Source organism: Oryctolagus cuniculus, chromosome 4 (genome assembly GCF_964237555.1).
Source record: "Oryctolagus cuniculus chromosome 4, mOryCun1.1, whole genome shotgun sequence".
NCBI lineage: Eukaryota > Metazoa > Chordata > Mammalia > Lagomorpha > Leporidae > Oryctolagus > Oryctolagus cuniculus.
This window is the reverse complement of record NC_091435.1, coordinates 74,020,351-74,047,702: the sequence shown is the minus strand read 5'-3', so window position 1 is coordinate 74,047,702 and position 27,352 is coordinate 74,020,351.

Genomic DNA, 27,352 nt, shown 5'->3' with positions numbered 1-27,352 from the left:
TGGCTAGAATTGTAAATTGCTTTGCATATCCAAGCTGGGCCATATGTATAAAGGGAAGTAGGAGAAAATAAAGGAATAACTTAGTACAAGGCAAAAAAAAATCATCTGCCGTTCAGAACTGCTTCAATTATTTGACTATTTGGAGTGGAAGATTTATTTAGAATGAATAAATTTCACAAATTCATGTCAGACAGTAAAGTTTTAGACTAGCAGAGAATCTTATGTCATCTGAACCTGAGGTGCTGATAGAGCCTCTTCTTCTCCCAGTCTAGCTAGCCTGTGTCTGAACATCTTCTTATTCAGCATGGTTTCCATTCCTTCTTTGGATGAATCTGTTAGAAAATTCTTTGTTTTTTAGACCTGTGTTCTCTCATTCATCTGTTTCTACCCTTGATTGCTCTATAGACTACTAATTCTAACTTTAGATTTCTATTCTAAAACATTGAATATATTCTTGTCTTTCTTGACATGATGTTTCAAATTCACCAGACAATTTAGCTCATTTTCTTTAGCCTCTGTAAATCACTTATATAACTGCTAGGAGTTTTGATTGAGAACTCAAAGCAACTAGATAACCCAGTGCCCCCACTCTGGCCAAAGGTCACATCTTAGCCTTTCTTGGGGGCAGAGGACAAACGTAGAGTTCTCCATCCCCTAGCAGTGTTCTGATCCAATTTTGATAGGGCAGAGTTATCCCAGGACAAATATCTGCAGAGGTTGTGTTTTTCAGAAAAATATCACACAACTGTACCTTTTACTCTCTGAAGAAATGTCTTTCCTGAAGAGTTCTATATTGACTGTTGATTTCCAATTATAAAAACAAAAGCTAAGAATAAAAGGGAGAGGAAAATAAAGAATTGAGTACAATGAAAGAGAAAGGGAGGAAAGAGAAATTGGTATTAGTAGTTGGGGTTTATTTATGAGTTAGAACTGATGTAATTGTATAACTCACAGAAAAAAAAAAAGGAAGCAGGAAACCTCCTTGATTTGTGATAGTAACTTGAGCACTTTGATACATACCAAATATTTTCCTAAGGGCTTTAAATACAGTGACCTTCCTAGTTTTTCCTCAAACCTATTGAAAGAGGTTTGCTCATCCCCATTTCTGTCATTGAGACAACTGAGATGCAATGAGGTTAGATAACTTGAATAAAATCACCCACCTAAGAAATTATGGAGCTGGGGATACATTCCAGGAAATATTACTCCAGAGTTCATACTTTTTAAAATTAAATTCATTTAAACAGATTTCATGTATATAATTGTAAGCACATAATGATATTTCAACCTCCCACCTTCCCTCTTCCTTTGTCTCAACATTTGTGATAATATGCTTACTAAATATACTTAACGTTTTCAGGTTCTCAATCTCAATTTTCTACAGGTAAAGAAATATTTACCTACATATGATTGCCCGTATTAACACATCTCCTTAGTGGTGGAGCTGGTATTCAGATCCAGCTCTGCCACCATGCTGGAGACAAAAATCTTACTGAAGGTGTTCAGGATGATTGTGTTTTAGAGGATTGAAAGTGCCCATAAGCACTCAACATATGTAGTACTCCAAAAGGGTTTAAGAATATTTAGCAATGTGTCCATGAGCAAAAAATTGTTGTAATGCAATCTGATTACACAAGTGCAGAGAAGACTTAGAATAGTGTATCTGATGAGGGAAGATAAGTGTATTCTGTTTCTACATGGAACACACGTGCAGCAGGTGATTGAAAAGAATTAAGGAAGAAAACGTTTAAAGAGCATTCACTTACCTAGTAAAGTTGTCTTGAAGAAGGAATAGTTCTAGAATTTGGGGAGTGTAGTGTGTCAAGTTCAGCTTGAACATAAACCTGTACAGATCCAGGGACCTTGAGAAATTCTGAACTAAGATGTACTTAGGATGCCCACTTGATTATCTCTGAACCTTTCTCTGCTCTCATAATTGGGGGAGGGCAGCTTTATTCTTATCCCACTTTGTTTTGAAAAACATAGCCTAAGACTCAGTTAAAGTGCAGTAATTCTAAATAGCAAGTGCTTCCTTCTGTCTGGCTCACTGAATTGCAGCCTTAGTTTTCTTAATGGATGTTAATTCATCGTTACTCAAAAGCTCACCCTCCCCCAATTCCTCCTAGAGAGAGAGAGAGAAGCTTTACTACATCCATGTATTTCCTTGGTTGGTTTTGCATTGAACCTGTTGTTCATAATGTAACTTCTTTCTCAGCTGGGCTTCTATTATGTTTTTTGCCACTTCTTGTACCTTTGAGCATAAGAAATAACTGCTACTTCCTTTTTCCCTCATGAAACTCAAATCAGACATCTTACTCATTAAATCTATTCTCAGTTAAATTAGTTATACCATAAATTTCCATACCTCTTCTGCAGATGTGTTTCACATATAGTAAAACTGATATACTTTCCATGAGTTGCCAATTTCCCAAATAAGGTTATCTAAAAATTCTATCTACTATCAATATAATTTCATAAATGAAAGGACCCTTTCATTCTCAAAATATAGGATTGAAATAATCTTACCATCAAGGGTGGTTATTTACATTGTGAAAAAGATACCTTTAGGAAAATAAGTAATTCATTAAGGTTATGTTTTTATCACAGTAGGCCAGCATTTAGGAAATGCTCTGATAATACACCTGTAGGTATGTTGTGATACCCATAGCTTTCCACATGCAGTTATAAAATATCTCTTAGCAAAGGCAATTATTGTACATAACTTAGTCATATCATTGTTTTTACAGCTCAGAACAAGAAGTCATGGAATCACAGATCATCAGTGTTTGAGAGTCGTTGAAAAAATTAAGTCTTTGCTTTATTACCCCATGTCATGATGGCCGTGTAGTATCCTATGTAGGTTATCTAGAGCTTGTTATTTTTTAGCCCTTTTCTTATTTATCCCTATCATATAGGTTAGGCCTAGGGTTTGCAAAGAAGACTAATGTGATTCCTTTGCCCTTAGGTATTTACTGACTCTGCTTCACACCTAGCTGCTCACCTGCCCTTTGGATATTATTACTCACTTCAGCTCTCTTACAGCTGAGCTGAGACTTATTAACAAGGTGAGGCCCAGGAAACCCTGAAGTCATAGGAAAGAATAATGAAAAATTAGCGAGCACAGCTATACTTAGGCCTTTTACATATGTCAGTTTTTACTATCAAGAAAACCTTTTGAGTTGGTATAATTTGCAATTATTTACTGGTGACAAGCTGTTTAAAAGAAAATCAGAAACTTACTGGAGTTTTCTCAAGGGCATTCTGAAGACTGTTCCCAAGATTTGTTTGCCTGGTTTCAATGACCAGGATTTTTTTACATGTCTAGCGATGGAATTTGTATACGAGTGGAGGCTGAGCTTGTATAACCATGGAGGTTTGGTTTCTAGGATATGTGATCTGGGTGTTTACATGATTATACACTGCCCTTACGTGCTGAATCTTTTCCTGGCTGTTCAGTGTACCTGAAACTTTGCTAAGAATTTTTTTAGAAATCAGGATATAGGTTTCAGTTCATGCTTTCCTTTCTAGTTGAAGCAACCCCTGACTACTCTATCCCTGTCCCTGTTACAATTTTTTACCACAGTCATTGTAATCTGAAATTCTTATGCGATTATGTGTCTGTATTCCCCAAAAGATTATAAACAGTTGTTTGAAAGCAGGTTATTTGAGTTATATAACTGTATTTCTAACATATAGAGTAGTATCTAACACAGAATGTGTCCGCAGTGAAATTGTTGAAGAAATGTGTTCTTCAGGTAGAATAAGAATTATTTATTCATCAGAGTATCGCATCATCTTTGCAAATGGATATTTTTTTCCTCACATTTTATATTTTTCTAAAGAGGTGGGGTGTTTTAGATAATAAACAAAATTGCAATTTCAGGTTATATAAGACATCTAACTATTTTGGAGACCTATCAATCTTTCTGTGTATAGAAAATATCCTTTTAAATAACCTCCTTTATATTTCCATATCATTGTGATTTCTCTTGCACATTTCAAAAGATACATAAACTTAAGATGGCCAGACTGAGTAGGAAAATTATACTCAATTTTATGTAAGGAATGATACCTGGATGTAATTCCTCTTTATTGTCAGCAGGGGTCTCAAAAAGTCTTTTACCCACCAGTGTATCTATTAACCAAGTTACTTGTTTTATTGTTGTCAACAGAGTGAACACAGATACTCTAAAATGCATTAAATACATTTAATTAACATGTTCTTTTTTAAAATTAGATATTTGTTTATTATAAGTATTGACAGCTGTTATTTAGTGTTTACCTAGCCATAAGTTGATAAGTGTATCTTAACAAGAATCAGAGCCAGTGTAGAAATAGGACTTTATTTGTGTTTCCAATTAAGGGTCACAAAATAAAATTTGTAATGCATTTCTTGTCTTTAAACAAGTCCAAAGAATTGTATGTAACTATCAGAATTGGTATAAAAACAGACTGCCACTCTTCATTCTGACTCTTTATACATTATTTCAATGACTATTCATGGAGCAAATAAATGTAATTTGCCTTGTTTTTTTAAAAAAAAAGTAACCTCCACTAATTTTTCTTTTCTTTGATTCAAGAGACAAAAAAAGAGAGAGAACTATCCTATCTATTGGTTCATTCCCCAAAGGCCCACGTTGGCCAGGGTTGGACTGGACTATAGTTGGGAGACAGGTCCAGGTTCAGGTCTCCCATATGAGTAACAGGAACACAGTTACTTGAATCATTGCCACTAGCTTGCATGGCGTGCACTATCAGAAAGCTGAAGTTAGGAGCTGGATTTGGACCACACACCCACACCCTCTCTGCTCAGATACACCAGGCTCAGATAAACCAGGACTTTTCAGGCATAGTAAATGTCAGTCATAACCATTGCAACTCTGGTTGCAAGAAGTGAGTCAGATCCTGGCCGCAGTTTCTCCTACCCTCCCCCACATCCTGTTGGCCTGACCCATCACCACAACAGGTAGTTCTTCCGTTCAAGTCTTTTTCTTCCTATCTAGTCTTTCATGTTTGCTTGTTGATGACAGTATACTGACAGCTTTTTCTAAGTTGCCATCTATTCCTCACTCTAATTACCAATAGAAATTCAAGGTTTCAAATCATCATGGCAAAAATTAGTTTCTCCAGAGGTCATCTTTACCTGGACATCCATATCATTTATTATGAGGCATTCTCCCAAGTTATGTGCTCCTTGTTGATGGTATCCCTTAATTCAACAACATCTATCTCTAGATAGATGAGTAGAAAGTTAGATAGGTAGGTAGATGGATGGATAAGTAGCTGAAAACTATACAGATAAATATGTATTGAGTTATAATACGTATATGTTTAGTAATATATTCATATATATGTCATGTAATATACATAGGGTAAATACATTCATATTTGTCTATACTTTGCAGCTTGTCCAACCTTATAGTAGAACCTAAAGATAGAAAGAATTGACTCAACCTTGGAGTCAGCTTCACCCTTTATGCTGACCACTGAATTGGTCAAGGAAGGTGAAAATCCTACTTTCAAAACCTCATGATTTAGCAGAGGCTATAAACATCAGTATTTGAAAACATCATGAACACTTACAAAGAGGCATGTTGCTCACTTCAGGCACCGTGTACACTGTGTATGTTATATTAGGAATGGAACTACAACATCTTGTACTAAGGGTAATGCCTACTGAAAAAGGGGGTTGATAAGCCCACTGTGAAGGGATAGGTCAATCACGTATTGTCGGAGAAGAACACATGTGTAGAAAGGAAAAAGGGTGCAGTAGGCCTAAAGAGGGGATAGAAGAAAGGCTAAGAAATGTGTGAGGTTCTACAGACTTTATCATCCTTGAGAGGATTTGAGTTCTTACTAGTGTCTTGCCCATCGCTTCTCAGCCTTTTGGCTAAGATGAAGTGTAGAAGCAGCTTTCCTAATGATGAAGAACAAATGACACAGAAAACACTTGGAAAAACATTATGATATCCATTCAATCACTTTCTCTTGGGCTCATAGTTCCAGGCATACATCAGTGTCTGGCTTTTTCCATATATTTTTGTAGGTGCTCTTGTCTCTATCTGAAATGCTGTTATATTTTTTCACCCAGTGGGCCCATTCTCCTTTCTCAGTTCTTAATTGTTTTAATTCCTCAAAGTCGATTTTTCTGGCCAAAGTATATAACAACATCCTGATTTGTTCTCACAGAACCTCCTGATTTGCATTATTTATGCTTACATTTACCAGTGTGTTGTTTGTCTTGCCCAGGAGATTGGGAATCTATGAAAGTTTTATCTGTTCTCACTATGATGTGCCTGTGGCCCAGCACAGTGACTGTTGTATAGTAGGTAATTGATAAATACTGAGATGGATAACTCTGTGTGTGTGTGTGTGTGTGTGTAACCATGTGAGTAAGTATGAAGAGGCTCAAGCAAAGAGTCTCTTATAGACTCTGAAATGAAACTCAAGTCTAGATGGAATCCAGTCATGTCCTTCAGGCAGTTTCAAGTGCTTGCATAGAAACTGTTATGTACTGAAGTGATCCATGGTCTGTAGATAAATACTTAAAATAAAAGTTGATGTGAATATTTACTGGTGCATGGCTCCGTATGTCCCAGAGGTACAAGTATAAGCGTGTGTGTGTGTAAAAGCCTCTTAGAATACTGGAACTGATATTGTAGATATTAGATAGTTTTTGCCTTAAAAGATGAACATGCATTTTTGACAGCAGTATAAATATCATGAATATTTATTAATTCCTCTTCAAGGAGTTGTACAATGTGGTTTAGAAGTAATCCTTACCTATATGGAAATTTGCAAGCTATAATAAATGACATTTGTGTGGGTGGCAAGGTGAATTTCTATGAACCAGAAAATGTCCATTGACAATTAACATATTAGTAGATTATGCCTGTGTTGACACTTCCAGTCTCAATAAATGGGTTGTCTCATTATCTGGTGTTGTTATTGAGCTATTAGTGCTATCTCATGCATCAGAGCTGTTGTTTATTAAGGGAAGTAAAGTTGTGAATTGAATGTGTACAACTTGGTTTGTTTCCAAGGATAGTTTCTATTTTCTATCATTTTATCCTATACTAAAGAGAATGCAAATCCATCAAGGTCTAAATTCATTTAAAATGTTCACGGCTATATCTACATCTCCCAGAAAAACTCTCATAACAAGTTAAGGGCTCAAGAAATACGTGTTAAACGAATTAATAAGTTCAAAATTATTGTTAAATTTTGAATGCCAACTATGTGTCAGACATTCAACTAGATGCTTTGATTCTTTAAATCTTCACTCTAAGTCTGCAATTTTGTGAAGTTAGCCCATCTTATACATAAGGGAACTGAGTTACAGTAAGATTATTATGCTGATTAGTATATTTCCAGTGAACAATGGAGAGAGCATAAAGCCTCAGACTCTCTGACTCCAAAGTTTGCTTATCTTCCATCATCCTGCTTGTGTTATTAGATCAAGAGACACTGAAAGATGACACACTGAATGTCCATGCATGACAGGCTTGGATTGAATGTTCTTACTATGTTGATGTTGATGTTGTATAGTGAATAGATGGAGAAAGATGTAATTAATGAATACCACACAGAAGTAACCACAAAGGCAAACTTAATGATTATATAAATTAGTGAAATTCCAGACTTTATGGGTTATAGATGAACTATGCTAAGTAATTCCAAATAAACATGACTGCAGGGGAAGATGAGTGTGGTACTTTAGGTAGTATTAGGTGTGAGATGCTAGACCATTTGGATCCCCAGTTCTGCTTCAATATACTTATCTGTAAAATGGAGATAATGATGACTAATAAATACTCTGGTGAGTACAAAGTATTTATCACAGTGACTGACAAACACTGAATAACAGATGTTAACTATAATCGCTCATTCATTCTATTCCAGAAATAAAAAGACATGACAAGTGTTCTCCACATCTCATGAATTAGAAAAGAAAATCCATTCCAGGGGTGGGTGTTTTCACAGCAGTTACAATGCCTGCTTGAGATGCTGGCGTTCCATATCAAACTGACTGGCTTTGCGACCTGGCTCTGGTCCTGATTCCAGCTTCCTGTTTTCTGTTCCCTGGGAGGCAGCAGATGATGGCTCCAATACTTAAGTCCCTGCTACTAATGTGGGAGGCCCAGACTGAGTTCCTGGCTCCCAGCTTCAGCCTGGTCCAACACTGGCTGTTGCAGGCATTTGGGAAGTAAACCAGTGGATGGAAGATTCTCCCTCCCCTACCTCTTTCTTTCAAATAAATTTAAAAATTTAAACTGAAAGTGGCATATTTTCTGTTTAAAGATGATGTATCCATCTTGTCTCTGTCCATTACTCTGTGGATCATCTAGAATTAGAACAAACTTTGATTAATTCAATCAGAACAATATATTGTCTTCCCTTATCTAGTGCTTGATTGTATGCTTTTTGTGAACTTTTCTTATATAGTTTGTTGTCTGTGAAGTGAGAGGTAATCAGAGGTTACAGGACTGATTGATAAAAGAACAAAAGAACAATATGTTCTTTCATAAATAGTATGCTACCAGTTTTGTCTATTAGAACCCTAGAGTTTAGTCCTCTTCTGACCCTAGTGACACCAGATCTCTGGGGACTGACACTCAAGATTTTAAGACCAGTAAAATCTCTAATGAAAATTCTATATGTGGCAATAGAGATAAGTGGTCAAGATAACTGTAAATTATCTCACTCATCTTAAATTTTCATGGCAATTTTAAAATGCAGAAAATAAAAATTCTAGCATTCTAAGAAATAAACTCATATTTTCTGTATCTTCTTCTAGGATTGATTATATTTCTTTTTCTACCCTGCATTTATTTTTAACATTAAATCAACCATGTTTCCATGTAGCCTATTATTCTTCCTGAATACTTTTTCAATTGGATATATGTAATTATAATGTGCTTATTCAATCCCTCATGATAGAATAAAAACTGTTTCTTGTTCTCCTTTCCAGAAATAACACTACAAAAATTGTTGTAAACACATTTCATTGTGCTTCTTGGAGGATGGATTTCTAAGGATAAGATTTCTTAAAGCATTTGAAACATTTTATGACAACTAAATTTTATACTTACTATGATTTTTTAAAGATTATTTATTTGAGAGAGAGGTTGTATTCTCTGGTTCATTCTCCAGATGTCCAAGATGGCCAAGGATGTGCCAGGTTAAAGCCAGGACCTTCATCTGGGTATCTCACGTGGGTTGCAGGTGTTTGAAAACTTGGGCCATCTTTTGCTGCTTTTTCCAGGACATTAGCAGAGAACTAGATTGGAAGTAGAGCAGCTGGAACATGAACCGGGGCCCCTATAATTAAAAATTATAATAAGTAACTGGTGTTGTGGCATAGCGGGTTAAGCCACCACCTGTGACATGACACTAGTCCCTTATTATATTTTTAAGTGTATTATTTGAAACACAGATTGACAGACAAATAGAGCTCTCATCTGCTGGTTCACTCTGTAAATGTTTGTGGTGGCCAGGGACTGGCCAGCTCAAATCCAACAGCAGGAAATTGAAACCAAGTCTACCACATGGGTGGCAGAACCCAGTATTTAAGTTATTGCTGCTGCCTCCCAGATATGCAGTGGCAGAAGCTAGAATCAAGAGCTAGAGCTTATGTTGAACTAATGTGCACTGATATGTGATGCGAATATCTTACCTAGCATTTTTATTTCTAGGTTAAATACCTGTCCTGACACCTATGTGTTTTTTTTTGTTTTTTTTTTGTTTTTTTTTTTTAAGATTTAATTTATTTATTTAAAGACAGTTACAGAGAAAGGTAGAGATAGAGGTCTTCCATCCACTGGTTCACTCCCCAGATGGCCGCAGTGGCCGGAGCTGTGCTGATCCAAAGCCAGGAGCTTCTTCTGGGTCTCCCACATGGGTGCAAGGGCCCAAGAACTTGGCTTATCTTCTATTGCTTTCCTAGGCCATAGTAGAGAGCTGGATCAGAAGAAGAGCAGCTGGCACTCGAACCAGAGCCCAAAAGGGATGTTGGTACTGCAAGGCGGGGCTTTAACCTGCTGTGCCACAGTGCCGGCCCCCCAACACCTAAGTTTAAGTCAATCTTTTTCCAAAGAGTTGTACTAGTTGGCCATAGCATTCCATTAGTATTCCATATCAAGTTCATCGTTTTAAATAACTTAATTGTAAATCATGTATAAATTTTTTTCTTATAATTTACTGACTTTTTAAAGATTTATTTATTTACTTGAAAGAGTAACCCAGAGAGAGTGGTCTTCCATCCACTGGTTCACTCCCCAATTGGCCACAATGGTTGGAGTGGCACTGATCCAAAGCCAAGGGCCAGGAGCTTCTTCCAGGTCTCCCACGTGGGTGCAGGGGCCCAGGGACTTGGACCATCTTCTACTGCTTTCCCAAGCCATAGCAGAGAGTGGGATTGGAAGTGGATCAGCCGGGTCTCAAACCAGTGCCTATATGGGATGCTGGCACTGCAGGCCGCGGCTTTACCTGCTACGCCATAGCGCCAGCCCCTACTGATTATTTACTTTTTTTTAAATTTATGTATTTATTTATTTGAAAGGTACACAGAGAGAGAGATCTTCCACTGGTTCACTCCCTGAATGACCACAATGGCTAGGGCTGAGCCTGACCAAAACCAGGAACCAGGAGCTACTTTCATGTCTCCCAGATGGGTGTGGGAGTTCAAGGATGTGGGCCATCTTCTGCTACTTTGCCAGGCACATTATTTGGCTGGATGGGAAGTAGACCAGCCGGGACTCGAACTGGTGCCCATTTGGGATGCTGGCATTACATACTGTTTTATTTGCTGTACCATGACATTGGCCCCAGCTACTAATATTTTGATATTATCTTATATATGAAGGGGACATTCATGTAATAGACTTTGATAATTACTTTTCTTTATAATTTTTTTTCATAAGTTTAATTTTGCCTGTAGTTTGATGTTTTTCTGTTTCTTTGAACATTTTAGAAATTCTATAGTTCCTAAATGAATTTGAATAAACACTGTATAGTCTACTTTTTTATCTAAAAAAAAGATACAGGATATATTTTCTTTTTCATATAATTACCGTGCCTTAGCTGATTGCGCAACTGGAGCTCCTATATTTTCTTTTTCAAGCATCAAAATGCTAAGCTGTTTTCCCAGCATTATTTATCTAATTACATTTTCTCTGCTCATTGTTTTGTGGTGCTTGCTTTGTCATATATTATATTCTTATAAATAACTGGGTATCTTTATAGGCATTTCAAAAATGGGATTTGACCTATATAAAATAATGTTGACTGGACATTGCTCTAGGATGTTGATTGAATGCTTCTGGGTGGCATCTTATCTATGGCAGGTTGTTAACATTTGAGTGTTTTATAGAAGTGAATTCTTGAAGAGATGTTGGTGAGTGCATTGGAAACCTTTTAAAATGGCTGTAATTAGGTTCTCTGGGAGAATGTTACAGGCTTTGATGGGCCCCTCAGTGGCAGTTTTAGTGGCCTATCCTATTGACTGACAAAAGATTGTAGGGGAATAGTTAATGTTATTTTAATTAACAACTCCTAGAAGAAAATGTCAATTATCTTCCATTAGCCTAAGGCATTATCTTTCCAAAATTTTCCCTTACCCTCCTTAAAATGGTATATAGAAAATTATCTCTCTCATTCCCCCACCTTGGACATCGTTGCCTTTTGGAATTGAGACCACTGTTCAGTTGTTATTTCCTGAGTTTTTTATTTTAATTTTTTTTAAATGCTGCCTTCAAAATAACTTCCTGGCGGTGATAGAGACTTCATATGGGATGTCTGTTTGTGAGACAGCAAAGCAGAATGTGTGGCAATCCCAGAATACACTCATATGCATACAAGCAATTATATGTATAATTAATAATATGTATGTTACAAGCAAAAAAGTTAGAAATGGAATTGTGTACAAGGAAAAGAAATACAAAGTGATCTTTCAGATGCAGAATGGGCAAATGTGAGTTTGTAGATGCTGTTTCCCAAATACGTGGGGTTTGGAGTGTCACAAGTTTCAGTGGTTAGCCTGATTGTTCCACTTGCTGTGTGTTGCTTTGAGAAAATATTGCAACGTCTGTAAACCTTAGTTTTCTGTGTGGAAAGGGGTGATGACAATGGCGCTTTCCTTAAAGAACTGCTGTGAGAGTTAAACACAAAACATCTCACATCTGTGTCTATCACCTGGCTCAATGAATGAATGGTGATTGTGATTATCACTGGCCGGCCCTGTTAGATATAAACCAGTATTTTAAGTATTTTAAGGTCTAGATGCAGAGAAAATAAAGAGGATGTTCCCAGTAGAGACACTATTACCCCTGAGATTTGTTGCAAGTTAATATCTCTGTATTGGAGGGACCACTTGGCCCTTGAAGAAAGTTAAGAGGGTTCCTAAATCAAGGAGGTCTGAAATTTAATGCTGCATTTATGAGCATATGTTTTTGTTCTCTGAAGGTCATATGTCAGAGAGTATGTCACTACTTAACAGAAAAACTGCCACCCTAGGAGTTTTCAGTTTGGCTGGTTCAATGAAATAATCTAGATTGTGAGATTGCCTGCCTAGGCCCATAGCTCTATCACTGGCACTTGTCAACTTCCTGCTTTCCTGAACTATTGAAATCCCAAGTACTTATGAGCTGGCAGAGGTTCCTCAACACACAACAGATCGTTACTTGAAAGTCACAAAGAAGTTGGTATTTGGGACACTAAAATAGATTCCCTACTATGCTTTTAATGGACTGTGTAGTAGCAGAAAAACAAGATTTTTTTTTTTCATTTCCTCTGAACAAATGAACAATTAGAGAAAGGCAAGGAAATTATTTGGTCTGTTTATTAGAATGCAAATAAATTGTATCTTTGTAATAATAGTTTATACTCTATGTGCCTGTAATTATTTACTATATCTTAGGTGCTCATGGCAGCACTTTATGTATTCACCAACTGTTCGTTAGAGGAAGCCTAGCAAACAAGAGGTATTGTGTTTTAGTTCTTTGCTGATGAGGTACCGGAGGCATGTAGTGATTAAGTAACTTATCCAAAATGGAACCTGAATTTGAACTGAGCAATGTGGTACCAGAACACCTATATTTTTTTTTTTTAAGAAAGATTTATTTATTTGAAAGCCTGAGTTACACAGAGAAAAAAGAACAGGCAGAGAGAGAGAGAGAGAAGTCTTCTATCCACTTGTTCACTGCCCAGTTGGCTGCAATGGCCAGAGTTGCGCTGATCTGGAGCCAGGAGCCAGGAGCTTCCTCCAGGTCTCCCACATGGATGCAGGGGCCCAAGCACTTGGGCCATCTTCTGTTGCTTTCCCAGGCCATAGCAGAGAGCTAGATCAGAAGTGGAGCAGCCGGAACTCGAACCGGCACCCACATGGGATGCTGACACTGCAGGCGGTGACTTTACCTGCTGCATCACAGCGCTGGCCCTAAATAACTGCTTTTTTTTTTTTTTACTTTATTTAATGAATATAAATTTCCAAAGTACGATCTATGGATTACAATGGCTTCCCCCACATACCGTCCCTCCCACCCACTACCCTCCCCTTTCCCACTCCCTCTCCCCTTCCATTCACATCAAGATTCATTTTTGATTATCTTAATATACAGAAGATCAGCTTAGTATACATTAAGTAAGGATTTCAACAGTTTGCTCTCACACAGAAACATAAAGTGAAAAATAATAGATGATTTTTTTTAAATGATGATGAAATCAGATCAGACCTATTGTCATGTTTAATCCCAGTGAGAGTCAAGTTGGGAGTTGATAATTTCTTCTTTTTTTTTTTTTACAGAGGATCAGTTTAGTATACATTAAGTAAAGATTTCAACAGTTTGCACCCCCATAGAAACACAAAGTGAAATATATTGTTTGAGTACTCGTTATAGCATTAAATCTCAATACACAGCACATTAAGGACAGAGATCCTACATGAGGAGTAAGTGCACAGTGACTCCTGTTGTTGACTTTACCAATTGACACTCCTGTCTATGGCATCAGTAATCTCCCTATGCTCCAGTCATGAGTTTCCAAGGCTATGGAAGCCCTCTGAGTTCTCCGATTCTTATCTTGTTTAGACAAGCTCATAGTCAAAGTGGAGGTTCTCTCCTCCCTTCAGAGAAAGGTACCTCCTTCTTTGAAGACCTGTTCTTTCCACTGGGATCTCACTCGCAGAGATCTTTTGCCAGAGTGTCTTGGCTTTCCATGCCTGAAATACTCTCATGGGCTTTTCAGCCAGATCCGAATGCCTTTAGGGCTGATTCTGAGGCCAGAGTGCTTAAATAACTGCTCTTAACCCATAGCACTCCCAGTCTCTCTACATTACATTAGGCTCAGCTTTTGGGGAATTGAACAAAGTCCTTGGGTATAAAGAATCTAACAGGTGATATTGAGGCTATCATCCTGCTTGCATTTCTCTGGATCTTTGTCTAGAATGAATCAGTCCTTTTGAAAGTAATATAATATACATTTCCTTCCACTTGTCCACTGTGAAATTTCACAGTAGTCTTTGCACCATCTGAATACATCCTTAGCCCTCCTGAACATTTGTTACCACATTTGCAAAGCCTTTGCAAGCAGTGGTCTCTTCAGGTACTAAATGTTTTCTATTTCATACTGTATTCCTAAATCTGTAGAGTTTGTCATCCTTGCCAGTATACTAATGCCATCAGTAGAGTGTGTGTGTGTGTGTGTGTGTGTGTCCATAGCCAGCTTACTCTACTGTGCCCAGCAGTTTCTAAGATTCAAACTTTGCACACATTGTACCTGTTGAGTTTCTCTTTAGGAGGCTGTTGGCAGGGGCTGTGAGACAGAGGCCTGAAGGGTAAACCCAGAAAGAGCAGCAGGGAAAGGGGCCAGAGAGAGAGCTCAGCAGAGGAGCACAGGAGGAAGGAACCTCCAGAGGGTGGCTGTATTTTCAAACCTGCCGGAGATGCGTTTCAGAGAGCTCTTTTTTTTTTCTTTTTTTGACAGGCAGAGTGGACAGTGAGAGAGAGAGACAGAGAGAAAGGTCTTCCTTTTCCATTGGTTCACCCCTCAATGGTCACTGTGGCCAGCGCACCGCACTGATCCGAAGCCAGGAGCCAGGTGCTTATCCTGGTCTCCCATGTGGGTGCAGGGCCCAAGCACTTGGGCCATCCTCCACTGCCTTCCCGGGCCACAGCAGAGACCTGAACAGGAAGAGGAGCAACCGGGACAAAACCAGCGCCCCAACCGGGACTAGAACCTGGGTGCCGGCGCCGCAGGCAGAGGATTAGCCTAGTGAGCCGCGGCACTGGTCACAGAGAGCTCTTACACTGGAGTATGTAGCTTGGCTAATTCTTGAGGAAAGAAGCTCAAGGCAGTGAGTGTGAGGCATACATGGGGAAGGAGGAGTGTGAGGAATTTAAATCTTCCACAGCATGTTAAGTCAATAGCTTTATTTTTGATATTTTTTTTTAAAAATTACCTTATTTCTCACAAAAAATTGAATTTTAGCTCACTTTAATTTTTTTAAACTTTTATGTTAAATTATTGAAATTATAAATGTTTAGTGGGTACCATGGAATATTTTCAGAGATACTTTAAGAAATCATACATTGTGTGATGTTCAAAGGAAGGGATACATACTTAACTCCTCAAACACCATTTCTTTATGGTGAACACATTAAATCCTTTTTTTCTACTATTTAAAATATATATATATATATATCATACATTGTTGGTATCTGTTGCCCTTTAGTTTTTTATTTAAAAATTATTTTTTTTCAAAGTTGGGGTTACAGAGAAAGGCATCTTCTAGCCACTGGTTCACATATAACCCCAAAGGCCAGAGCTGGACGAGGCCAAAACCAGGAGGCAGAAACTTCATCTGGGTCTCCCGTTTGAGTGTCAAGGGCCCACGTTGCTGGGCCATTCCTTGTTGCTTGCCCAGGTCATTACCAGGGAGCTGGATCAGAAGTATAGCAGCTGGGATACAAACTGGGCCCCTTACGGGATGCCAGCATCGCAGCCAGCAGCCTCATCTGCTATGCAACAATGCTAGCTGCATGTTTTTGTTTTTCTAAGCCAGTTTATTGAGACATGATAGACAAAAAGCTGAATATTTAACATACACAACTTGATGAATGGTGAGATAAGCATATACCGTGAAACCATCGCCACCATCTATACCATAGTGCACCCTTTGTCACCAAAAGCATCTTCCCACCTGATTTTGAAAATTGTTATTTTTTATGATAGGAAACCTTAATGTATGAGTCATCTCCTGGGATTTCTTAGTGTACCGTGTTAATAATGTAGGCACTGTGCATCACAAGGTCATACTCATCTTAGATAACTGAAACTGGGTTTTCCTTCCCTACAGGTTATCTCTTTTGTTTTAAGGCAAGATAAAAAGGTTTGCATTCTAAAAGTGCCTTTGAACCGTTCCCTCCCTGATAGAGAGTTAATGACACCTTGGGTATAAAAGGGCCTGACCCCAAAACAGCTGCATTGGGTCCTGCCCCATCCCAAACCAGGGGGTCTGCCTCTCCTCAGACTCCACGGGGTGAGAGACGCTGAGCTTTTCATGTAGCTCCATGCTATGGATCTGGATCGGTTGAAGAATGTACTTTGAAGGTTTCTTTTACATGGCTGAGAAATAAAGCTGCTGTACGCAATAATGTAGCACAGATTGCTCTTCCGCTGTCTACTCTGATTCTCACGGGTGAAGAATTGTCGAGTGATAGAAAATTTATCCTCTTACCTTTGTGAAGCGTTTGCTGGGACACTCAAGAACTAGTGACATTATGATCATGCATATGTGAGAGCATAGTTTCTGAGTTATAAATGATAACCAAACACCTCAGTTACAATACAGGGAAAATATACAGTAAAGGAAGGAAGGGTGCATGTAGCGACAATAATAACAGCATGTATGTTGAAATACAGCAGTGCCAGGAGTGTAACAGTCATACTAATAACAGCAACTTTTTTTTTTTTTTTTGCATTTACCAAATGCTACTCCAAGGGCACTCATTTTTTAGTATTACTTCATTTAAATAAAACAAGGAAATGGACAGAAAATTTTAGTAACTTGCTTAGTTCATCCTGTCTTTTTATTAGGAAGTCAAAATTTGCATCAGGTGTGTTGGATACCAAAATCCATATTCTCCTGGCTCTCCCTACCCAAAGACTCTGCATGACTCACATGAAAGGCTCAGTAGTATGGTAAGAAAGGAAAGGATGACTCAGCAGATATTTGGAGAGTCTATCTATCAAATGCCTTAACTACTATCAAATGTAATCACTCTTTGTCCAAAGGTTTACAAATTCAGAAGAGCCCATTTCATTTTCCAGAAGTGGGACTGCTATGTTTGGAAAGAATTGAACCCTGGTACACAGATGTATCTAGAAAATAACATAGCTGCAATACTCATTCCACAATAAAAAAAAAAAAACCTGGTAATTTCTTACTGCATTAAAAAAAATTGATATGACTAATTTTGGCTCCTGCTCCAAATTCCTGCCAGTGATCATGGCTCAAGTAATTGTGTTCCTGCCACTCAGCTGGGCAGTTGGGGAATGAATCGGTGAAGGGGGCTTTCATGTGCCTGTGTGTGTGTGTGATGTGTTTCTTCTAGAAACAACAACAAAACTTTGCCTCAATTTTTTCAGTATTTTCCCAGGCCTCAGATAGAAGGAATGTTTAATCTCATACTGAAAGGAGGGAAATTTCAATTTTCAGTGATTTATAGAAGAGTATTTCAAACAATTAATTGAAAATGGAATAAAAAGTTTATTTCTGGTATAAAATACTTTAAAACTCATACACAAACAGGGGTCTTCAGAAAGTTAATGAAAAATGTCTGTGGAAAAAAACTATGCATAGTATTCAAAGGCTTTTTACATTAAAAAATGAAGTTCTTCCCAGTTTTATTTATTTATCTATATGAAACACAGGCAGAGAGAGAAATAGAGAAATCTTGCATTCCCTGGGGCACTCTCCACATACTAACAGCAGCCCCTTTCCACAAACATTTTGAAGTAAACATGTATTTTGCTTCATCTTCCATAATAGAATTGAAGGAATATGCAGAGAGCCTGCAAAAAAATGACAGGTTACTCCTTTACTAGTCTTTCCCAGATTGTAACAAGGCATCATTCATTTTGGGGATACCTCATGGCTGATGTTTTAACTAAGCTAGTTCTAGAATTTTTTGTAATTTTTAATATAAAATGGAGTGATTGTTTTATCTCAAATAGTATTCAGGTACCACAGCAGAAAATACATGCACTATGAATTTTATTTGTGTGTGTATCTGTGAGACTATATGCACTTGTAACGTAAACTTTTACCATACTTTATCTGTAACATTAAAATTCAGAGTGCATTGATTTTTTTGATAAGTTACCTTGCTATATTCACTCTACCAGTGGCAATAGCCTCTCAGTAGATCAGTTAAAGGAAAGGTTGGGAGAGAAGCCTAATTATGCTCCTAGCATGTTAGATCACCTTTAAAAATTATGCATATTTAAAAAAGTGGTATCTATTCTTTGAAGAAATATTCTTAATGTCCAGCAAAATAGACACAGTATTCCTATTTGTATCTTAAAGGAGAATGAGAACTGGAATTGACCATGTAAAAATCCTTCTGTTAAGAGAGCATAAGCATTTGTGTCTATGGCCCTGAAAAGGGACTATAAAATTAGAAATTAGGGGAATGTTTGGATGCATAATTCCAAGGAGGAAATTAAATCAGAAAGCCTTTGAAAAGAGAGTAAATTAAGATACAAGTGGTTGCAGAATTTGGGCTATTGTCAGTGCTTGTATTTCACCGCCCATCTAATTACATGGACTTGTATCAATAATACCTCTAGATGGAAAAAAAAAAGATTGTAGCAACAAATAACACAGCATAAACTATTTAAATTACTTTTATACATGAAGGAGGAATACTGTATTATTATAGTATTTGACTATAAACTGATCCTTACGTACAATCAGGTGACAATAAATTACAAGTATTTATACTCTGGCTGGTTAGAATAGGGTATTCAAGGGGACAAATATGAAGGGACAGACTATGCTGAAAAAAATCCCTCTCAATAAATTAATTCATTTACTCTTTAAATATAGTGGCTAGTTTTTGCCACTTGTAATTTATACAGTATACATTGAACTTTGAACCTTGTGAATCCTTCCCTAAAATAGAAAAAAAAAAATAACACAATTACCAGTTTAACTGACAAGGAGGGATTTTAGGAGCTCATTCTTATCAATCAACTTACAATATTAAAGAAATTGATGTTCAGAATAGGAAGCCACCTGTTTTCATTTCTTTAAGATTGAAGGTCACATTATAGAAAGAATTTTTTTCTCCAAGGATTAACTCTTGAAATATATGATCGTTAATACAGAATAGTTGAGTGAATATAGAAGAACAAAGCTTTGGTTTAAACATTTTCTAAATGATTGGTTTAAGAAAAATTCAAGTTCCAGATTTTCTAATAGCGCTTCATAATCGTACGAAGCCAGGTTCAGAGGTCAACAGCCATGAGTTTGGCAGGCCCCTATGGTATGATTCTGTGTTCACACAGTTTAGAAGGAGAGATCATGTATTTACCTCACAAGGATACCTGAACTCACGGTGAAGGTAAAGAATAAGTTGAGGAGAAAGGATGTTTTGTTTCCGAGAGAGTAATGGTGACTTAAAAAAAAAAAAGGCAGGCCGTGCATCGTAGCACAGCAGGTAAAGCCGCCTCTTGTGACTCCAGCATCCCATATGAGCACCAATTCAAGACCCAACTGCTCCGCTTCTGATCCAGCTGATTGCCTGGGAAAGCAGCTGAAGATGGCCCAAGTGCTTGGGCCCCTGTACCTATGTGGGAAACCAAGAAGAAGCTCCTGGTTCCTGGCTTTGGACCAGCCCAGCTTTAGCCATTTTGGCTATGTAGGGAGTGAACCAGCAGATGCAAAATCAATCTCTCTCTCCACTCTGCCTTTATTTTATTTTTTAAATTTATTTATTTATTTGAAAGGCAGAGTTACAGAGAGGCGGGGGAGGGGGGAGAGGTCTTCCATCCACTGGTTCACCACTCAGATGGCTGCAATAGCTGGAGATGCACAGATCTGAAGCCAGGAGCCAGGAGCTTCTTCCAGGTCTCCCATGTGGGTGCAGGGGCCCAAGGACTTGGGCCATCTTCTACTGCTTTCCCAGGCCATAGCAGGGAGCTGGATCAGAAGTAGAGCAGCGAAGACTGGAAATGGCATCCATATGGGATGCCAGCACTGCAGGCACCAACCCCATCCTGGGTATTTTCCTTAGCCTTCTGTTTTCCAATTTCCATATTGTAATACTGTTCAATAACACTGCTGTAGTACCATAACCTTAAATTGTTGGGAAGGTTACCAGAGTTAAGATAAAGTTCTGAGTATAGAACCTGGCAGATAGTTACCATTAAGCTTTGACTATTTTCAAATTTTTTTAAAATATTTTTTTTGTTTATTTGAAAGGCAGAGTTACAGAGAGGCAGAGACAGAGAAGTCTTCCATCTGCTGGTTCACTCTCCAAATGACTGCAGTGGCCAGAACTGTACTGATCTGAGGTCAGGAGCCAGGAGCTTCTTCTGGGTCTCCCACACGGGTGCAGGAGCCCAAACAATTGGGTCATCTTCAACTGCTTTCCCAGGCCATGGCAGAGAGCTGGATTGAAAGTGGAGCAGCCAATAAGGGCCAGGTCTCCAACCAGCGCCCTTATTGGATGCTGGCACTGCAGGCGGAGGCTTTACCTGCTATGCCACAGCACCAGCCCTATTATTTTTAAAAACCACAATTCTCCTTGGTAGTGAGCAATGGAAAATATTTGCCTTTATCCTCTCAAGTATCTCTTCTCTTCTTGATAGCTTTTTATTTTCAATAAACCTAAAAGAGTGAATTTATTTTTAAAAAATAAAATTTAATAATAACCATGTTCTCTTTTCGGAGGATTAAAGAACAAACTCTCCCAGTTCTTGCCTTGGTTTACCTGAGGAAAGAAATTGTTTTTCTGACAGTTTTTCTCCCCTATTGAATTCTATTCGAGCTTTCGAGGTTTTTAAAAATGGTACTATAGGGACTGGAGCTGTGGCATAGCAGATAAAGCCGCAGACTGTAGTTCCAGCATCCCATATGGGCACCAGTTCAAGTCCTGGCTGCTTCACTTCCAATCCGGCTCTCTGTTATGGCCTGGGAAAGCAGTAGAAGATAGCCCAAGTCCTGCACCTGCATGGGAGACCTGGAAGAAGCTTCTGGCTCCTAGCTTTGGATCGGTTCAGCTCTGGATGGGAGTAAACCAACGTATGGAAGATCTCTCTCTTTCTGTCTCTCTCTGGCTCTACCTCGCATTGTAACTGTCTTTCAAATAAATAAAATCTTTAAAAAAAAAGTTACTATAAAGGAGTGGGCAGTTAAGACACTCCTTGGGGACACTAACATTCCACAACAGTCCTTTTATTCAAGTGTTGGTTCCTCTAATTCTGATTAAAGCTTCCTGTTTGTGCACATCCTGGGAGGCAGCAGATTATGGCTCAAGGACTTGGGTCTGTTGCAACCATAGACTCTGTTGTGGGCCTTTGGCTTAGTCCTGGACCAGTTCTGGCTACTTCAGGCATTCTGAGAGAGAGACTTCTGTCTTTCCCTGCCATTCTTTCACTGTCTTTTTGCCTTTCAAATAAAATGACAATAAACAAAAGTTTGTGAAAGTAAAAAAGATTATGAAATGACATCAAATATATCAGAACTGCAGTTTGCAGCATATAGCTTGTGAAAGTGAATGTTAATTCAAATTAATACAGCTGCAGGATGAGGTGCTTCTGAATTTGCGCCTCATGTGCTATCAATGACTCCTTGCCAACTGCCTCTACACCTTCTGCAGTCAGTGCTGTTCTTCAGTTTTCGCAGCTGAAAAGCAATCTTCACTTACAAACTCAGGTCTTAGAAGCCATGGTTCTTACACTGTCCCTCTGTATGGTGCTCGCAGCTGCTTAATTCATTTATATCTAGCCAACTAAGAAATACATTTTTCCTTTTTGCTTACAAACTGTCATTTTTTATGAAGGATAGAAACAACAGATAATGTTGCCGAAATCTCTTAGACCATATTACTTCCTAGTTTAAAAACTTTTGGTGGTAACTCATTGCATATTTGGGAAATTCAAACTCTTGAGGATAATCACCAGGGTATACACAGATACATGTAGTTTATTCAAGACAACCTGATATTCCAACTCCCATTTGTGGCTTGAACTTTCCCTTCTCAGCCTAAATGTCCCTATACCTTCACTTATGGCATTGTCTTTGTAAATGCTCTGATCAAAGAACCCTTATCCATTAGGTTCCCTATACACATTCTAAATATCCCAAGCTCAGTAGATTTGAATACTTTTCTTTTGTGACATTCTGTAAAAGTTTAATAAAGTCAAGTTGCTTAAAACATTTCTGGGTCTTATTTACCATGTTCAAAAATATAATTTATATTGTATTGCACTCATAGCTAGGTTGAACATTTAATGAGATAATATAGGGAAAATTGAAGCAATGTTGGATACAAGATAGTCAACAACAGTGAACATTACTCTTGATTTCTGCATAATAATTTATTAATACTATAAATTACATGTATTTCTGGCCTGTTAGAGGTTCTACATGTTTTGTTCTACATTTCTGAATAGATTGTAAGTTCTGTAATAGCTGGAGTCCTCTCTTAGGCATGTCTTTATTCTCCATTTATACTAGTAGAAAGTTTCTGTATATAATGCAGGCAGAATAAACAGTTTTAAGATTAACCATAGAAACCATTTTCCACTGTGCGCTACGCCTATGAAATCTACAGAGCAGAAAATACGCTCTCGCCCCTGTCAGGGGAGGTTCAGGAACCTGAAGTAGTGGCCTTTGTATGAGCCTAAATGTGGAAATGAGAGGATAAATTTTAAGTCTTAGAAATTTTGGATCCTGTCCAGGACAATGGCTTGTTGTCCAGTGTCACATTCAGATAAGCTTGATGGACATTCCAAACAGAATTTTGTACCTGTATATTGTTTACAAAACATTGCTTCCCATTTGATCTTATCTCTGTTTGCACATTCACTGTCTACTATGTACATTTATATATGACCAAAATATTTTTCTTAATACTTACCATTTTTTTCAAGATTGTTTTTGATTTATTTTATTCACTTGAATGACTGAGTTAGATGGAGAGGCATAGAGATAGACCTCTCATCTTCTGATTGACTTCCCAAATGGCCGCAAGAGCCACACTTCAGCCCAGCTGAAGCTAGAATCTTCATTCTGGTCTCCTACATGGGTGCAGGGTCCAAAACACTAGGGCCATCCTCCACTGCTTTCCCAGGTGCATTATCAGGGAGCTGGAACAGAAGTGGAGTAGCCTGGACACAAATGGGTGCCCAGATGGGATGCCGGTGGCACAGGTGGTGGCTTAACCAGCTGTGCCACAACACTGACCCTAATGCCTAATATTTTTTTTTAATGTTTGTTTATTTAAACGGGAAAGAGAATGAGGGGAAGGGGGAGGAAGAGAAAAGAGGAGAGGTTGTCTGTCTCCAGGTTCATTCCCCAAATATCTGCAATAGCCGGGGCTGGGCCAGGTAGAATCCAAGAGCCAAGAACTCCTTCTGAGTCTCCCACATGGGTGGCAGAAACCTATGTGGTAAATTCAAACATGAGCCCTCATATGTTGCCTCCAAGACACATCAGCAGGAAGCTGGACGGGAAGCAGAATAGCTGGGCTTCCAAGCCCACTGACATACCATATGTGGACATCCCTCAAGGCTGCTTCACCAGCTGCACCCCAGTGCTTACACCATTTTATCTGGAAACACTATTGTGAATACATGCAGGAGTCCTACTAATAAGGAGCCTGTAATCAATTACAAATATGTGCTTTTACTGCGCGGTGATCACATTTAGAATAAGTAAGTAAAATTGCAGATCACTGAAGTGATACATTAAAACATTCATACATAAATGAGCACATGACTGACCTCTTTTGCAAGACTTGAGGAAATCTCTGCATTACTTTGACTTGGTTACTGCTTGAAAGTTTGCAATCAGTACACACGTGTAAGTTCTATTTTATATATTCTTTAAATTTACAACAGTTAAATGGGAGAAAATAAATTTGTATTAAGCAGCTATAGGAGATATAAGTATAATTTACTTTTTTTTTAAGATTTTTATTTATTTATTTGAGAGGCAGAGTTACAGACAGTGAGAGGAAGAGACAGAGAGAGGTCTTCCTTCCATTGGTTCACTTCCCAGCCTCAACGGCCGGAGCTGCACTGATCCAAAGCCGGGAGCCAGGAGCTTCCTCTGGATCTCCTGCATGGGTGCAGGGGCCCAAGGACATGGGCCATCTTCTGCTTTCCCAGGCCACAGCAGAGAGTTGGATTGGAAGAGGGGCAGCTGGGACTAGAACCGGCATGCGTATGGGATGCCGGTTCTGCAGGCAGAGGATTAACCTACTGTGCCACAGCACCAGCCTGGATAAGTATCATTTACTGTTAATGAAAAGAAGGGATATGAAGATGGGAGAAATGAACAGAAAAAAGAGAAAAGGCTTGCATAAACGCAGAGGAGCAAGAATTCGAGCTACTTAGTACCCCCAGCTGGGTCAGTTATCCAGCTCTGCACAGGTTTCTCAGAACTCAACTTCTTTTGAGTGCTCCAGCTTCTTTGCTCTTGAACTGCCATGCTTTGATAGGTCATCCTAGGAAATGAGTTTATTGGCTTCATTAGTGGCTCTGATTTGACTCTCCCTGCAACACTCAGACTTTTCTGATAAAAGCATGATTTTTACAACCTGTTTGAGGGTATGAGTTGGAGGAACTGTTATGAAACCAAAATGAGTCCTTGTACCACCACCACCCCCCATCACAAGGCTGAAATACTGAAGTCATGGTCTCTTGAAAGAGATGGTATATTATAAGCAAGCAAGCAAGGAATCTGAAACGATCCTTAAATCTGACTCCTTGATGGGTCTGGGGAAAGCTTTCATAGATTAGGTAGGAAACTCTAGAAACTCCCAGAGGCAAGTTCTGAATGGAGGGGCTTGGGATCTGGCCAGCATGGTGAAATGGGATTTAATTCCAGATTTCGTTAACAGACCTATCCCTTCTGAAAGGGCTCCAGTATATTTAAGTTCCCATCAAACCTTGAATTCTGTAGTTCACATGACTGGAGTGTTTGCTTCTGCACATGCCCAGTTTGGGTGACCTGCAATTCTCTGCTCTGGGTTCCTTCTCTGTGCAAACATGTTCTATAAAGCAGAGACTTAAAAAACTTGACCTGAGGGCCAGCATGGTATGGTAGGTTAAGCCCCCACCTGCGATGCTGGTGTCTCATGTTGAAGCACTGAATCATGTCCTATTATCTCTGCTTCCAATGGAGCTCCCTGCTAATGTGCCTGGAGAGACAGCTGAAGATGTCCAAGAGCTTGGTCCCTTGACCCCATGTGGGAAACCCTGCTGGAGTTCCTGGCTCCTGGCTTTGGGCTGGCCCAGACCTTACCGTTGCAGCCATTTGGATAGTGAACCAGAAGATAGATGGTCTCTTTCTCTCACTCTGCCTTGCAAATAAATAATAAATATTTTTAAAAAGTATCATCTAACCAGTTATTAGGGAGTAAGATGGAGGAATTTCCAGGAAATAAGGTGGAAAATAAGAGGCATTTGAGTTTGGAATGTGTGTTTGGAGAATAATAAAAGGGCTGCCTGATACCAATACCAGAAACAATGTATATATAATATTTGTCCACCTTCCCTTATATTAGGTGTTAAGAACTACTTCATTAGGCTTCAAATAATCACAGCTTGTGATTATTTCTCTGAATTCAAGTAAAAGTATTCCATCTTCTGGTTTGACTTTTTCCTAACTGACCTGCGTCTGAAGTTCATGTATATGCAGATCTCTAGGGTCCTACTGAATTGTATTTTAGAAATACCCCATTACTGTTTGTAACCAAAGTCATTTGTGATCCATGTGACAGGTGAGCCTCTAATGTCACCTACCTCCCCACCTCAGCTGTGTTAACATGAAACCAGTGTTCGAAATGGTCCCACTCCTGCATATTTCTGTCCTATCTGGGAACAATCCTGAGCATCTTGTGAGCAGGGAAGAAACTGCAAATGCCTTTAGTGTGTAGGGCATAAAATGTGAAGTGCAAAAGGAGAAAATGTGAGAGAACTTGGAGTAACTAGTCCTGACCTCACTTTGCAGATGGGACAGCTACAGAAGGGAGATGTTCTCTCTCTCGGCTAAAACGCAGGAGCAAAGGACTAGAAATGACCTCTCCCAGAGTGCAGTACAACCCTTCTCCGTGTGATTGTCTCACCCAACCCAGTATTTTTAGTCTAGGCCACCTCACTGTCCTGTTGGCTACAAAAGCACGATGTTTCTACCTCATGCCAACTTCCAGCTGCCTGCTCTGTGTAGCAGTTGAGTGCAACACTGGATCCTGAGAAGGAAATGGTTTTGCTGTGGTTTAAAGTCTTTTCTGCACTCTCTCCACCCACATATATTTACATCTCCTGCATTCCTAACTGAATTACAGTCAAATGCTTCATTACAGAGGCTCAGCCAACAGGACCTGCCCTGGGGAGTGTATTCACAGACAAATGTATTATTCAAAAGCTTGATCTGATCATACAAAATTTGCACTATAACTGCATGCCCTGAGGAAATTCCTTTTATAAACCTAAATGATTATACTTAAAAGAATAGTGTGGAAAAAAGAAAAGTCTGTGCAGTAAGGGGGAGGGGCTTTTGGCTGTTTGCCTGTAGGAAGCTCACTGAGGAGCCTCTTCCGAGTCTCCTCCCACCACACTCACCCCTTTTCTACTCGAGACACTATTTCCTTCTCTTTAAGGAGCCTCCATTTGATAGTTTTAAAGGGAGGGGAGAATGATGAATTTAATAGATATACTGCATTATTTTAATAATGGTTTCTATGACGACAAGACAAATACTTTCTACGTACCCACATACCTTGGATCTTAGGCACAGAAGCACCAGGCAAATAATTTATCTGAATAGTTAATGTAATTATATATTAAAAAAAACTACTTGGTTTCTATGATGTGGGACTGAATACTTGTATATTAGAAATCCACCTGCAAGATAGAAGTTGTTCTGATGAGAGTCAACAATTTCATAACATGAAACCATTCCCTGACCAAAATGATTTGACTTAAACAAATCCTTTTAAATTCTTCAGGCATGGCCATCCTTAGTTTCCTCCTAAAGTGGTTTATGCCCACATCCATACAGATAAGAACAATGCTTGTCTTCTGTTTGCTTACAGTGCATACCTAGGCAGAGTTCTCTTTG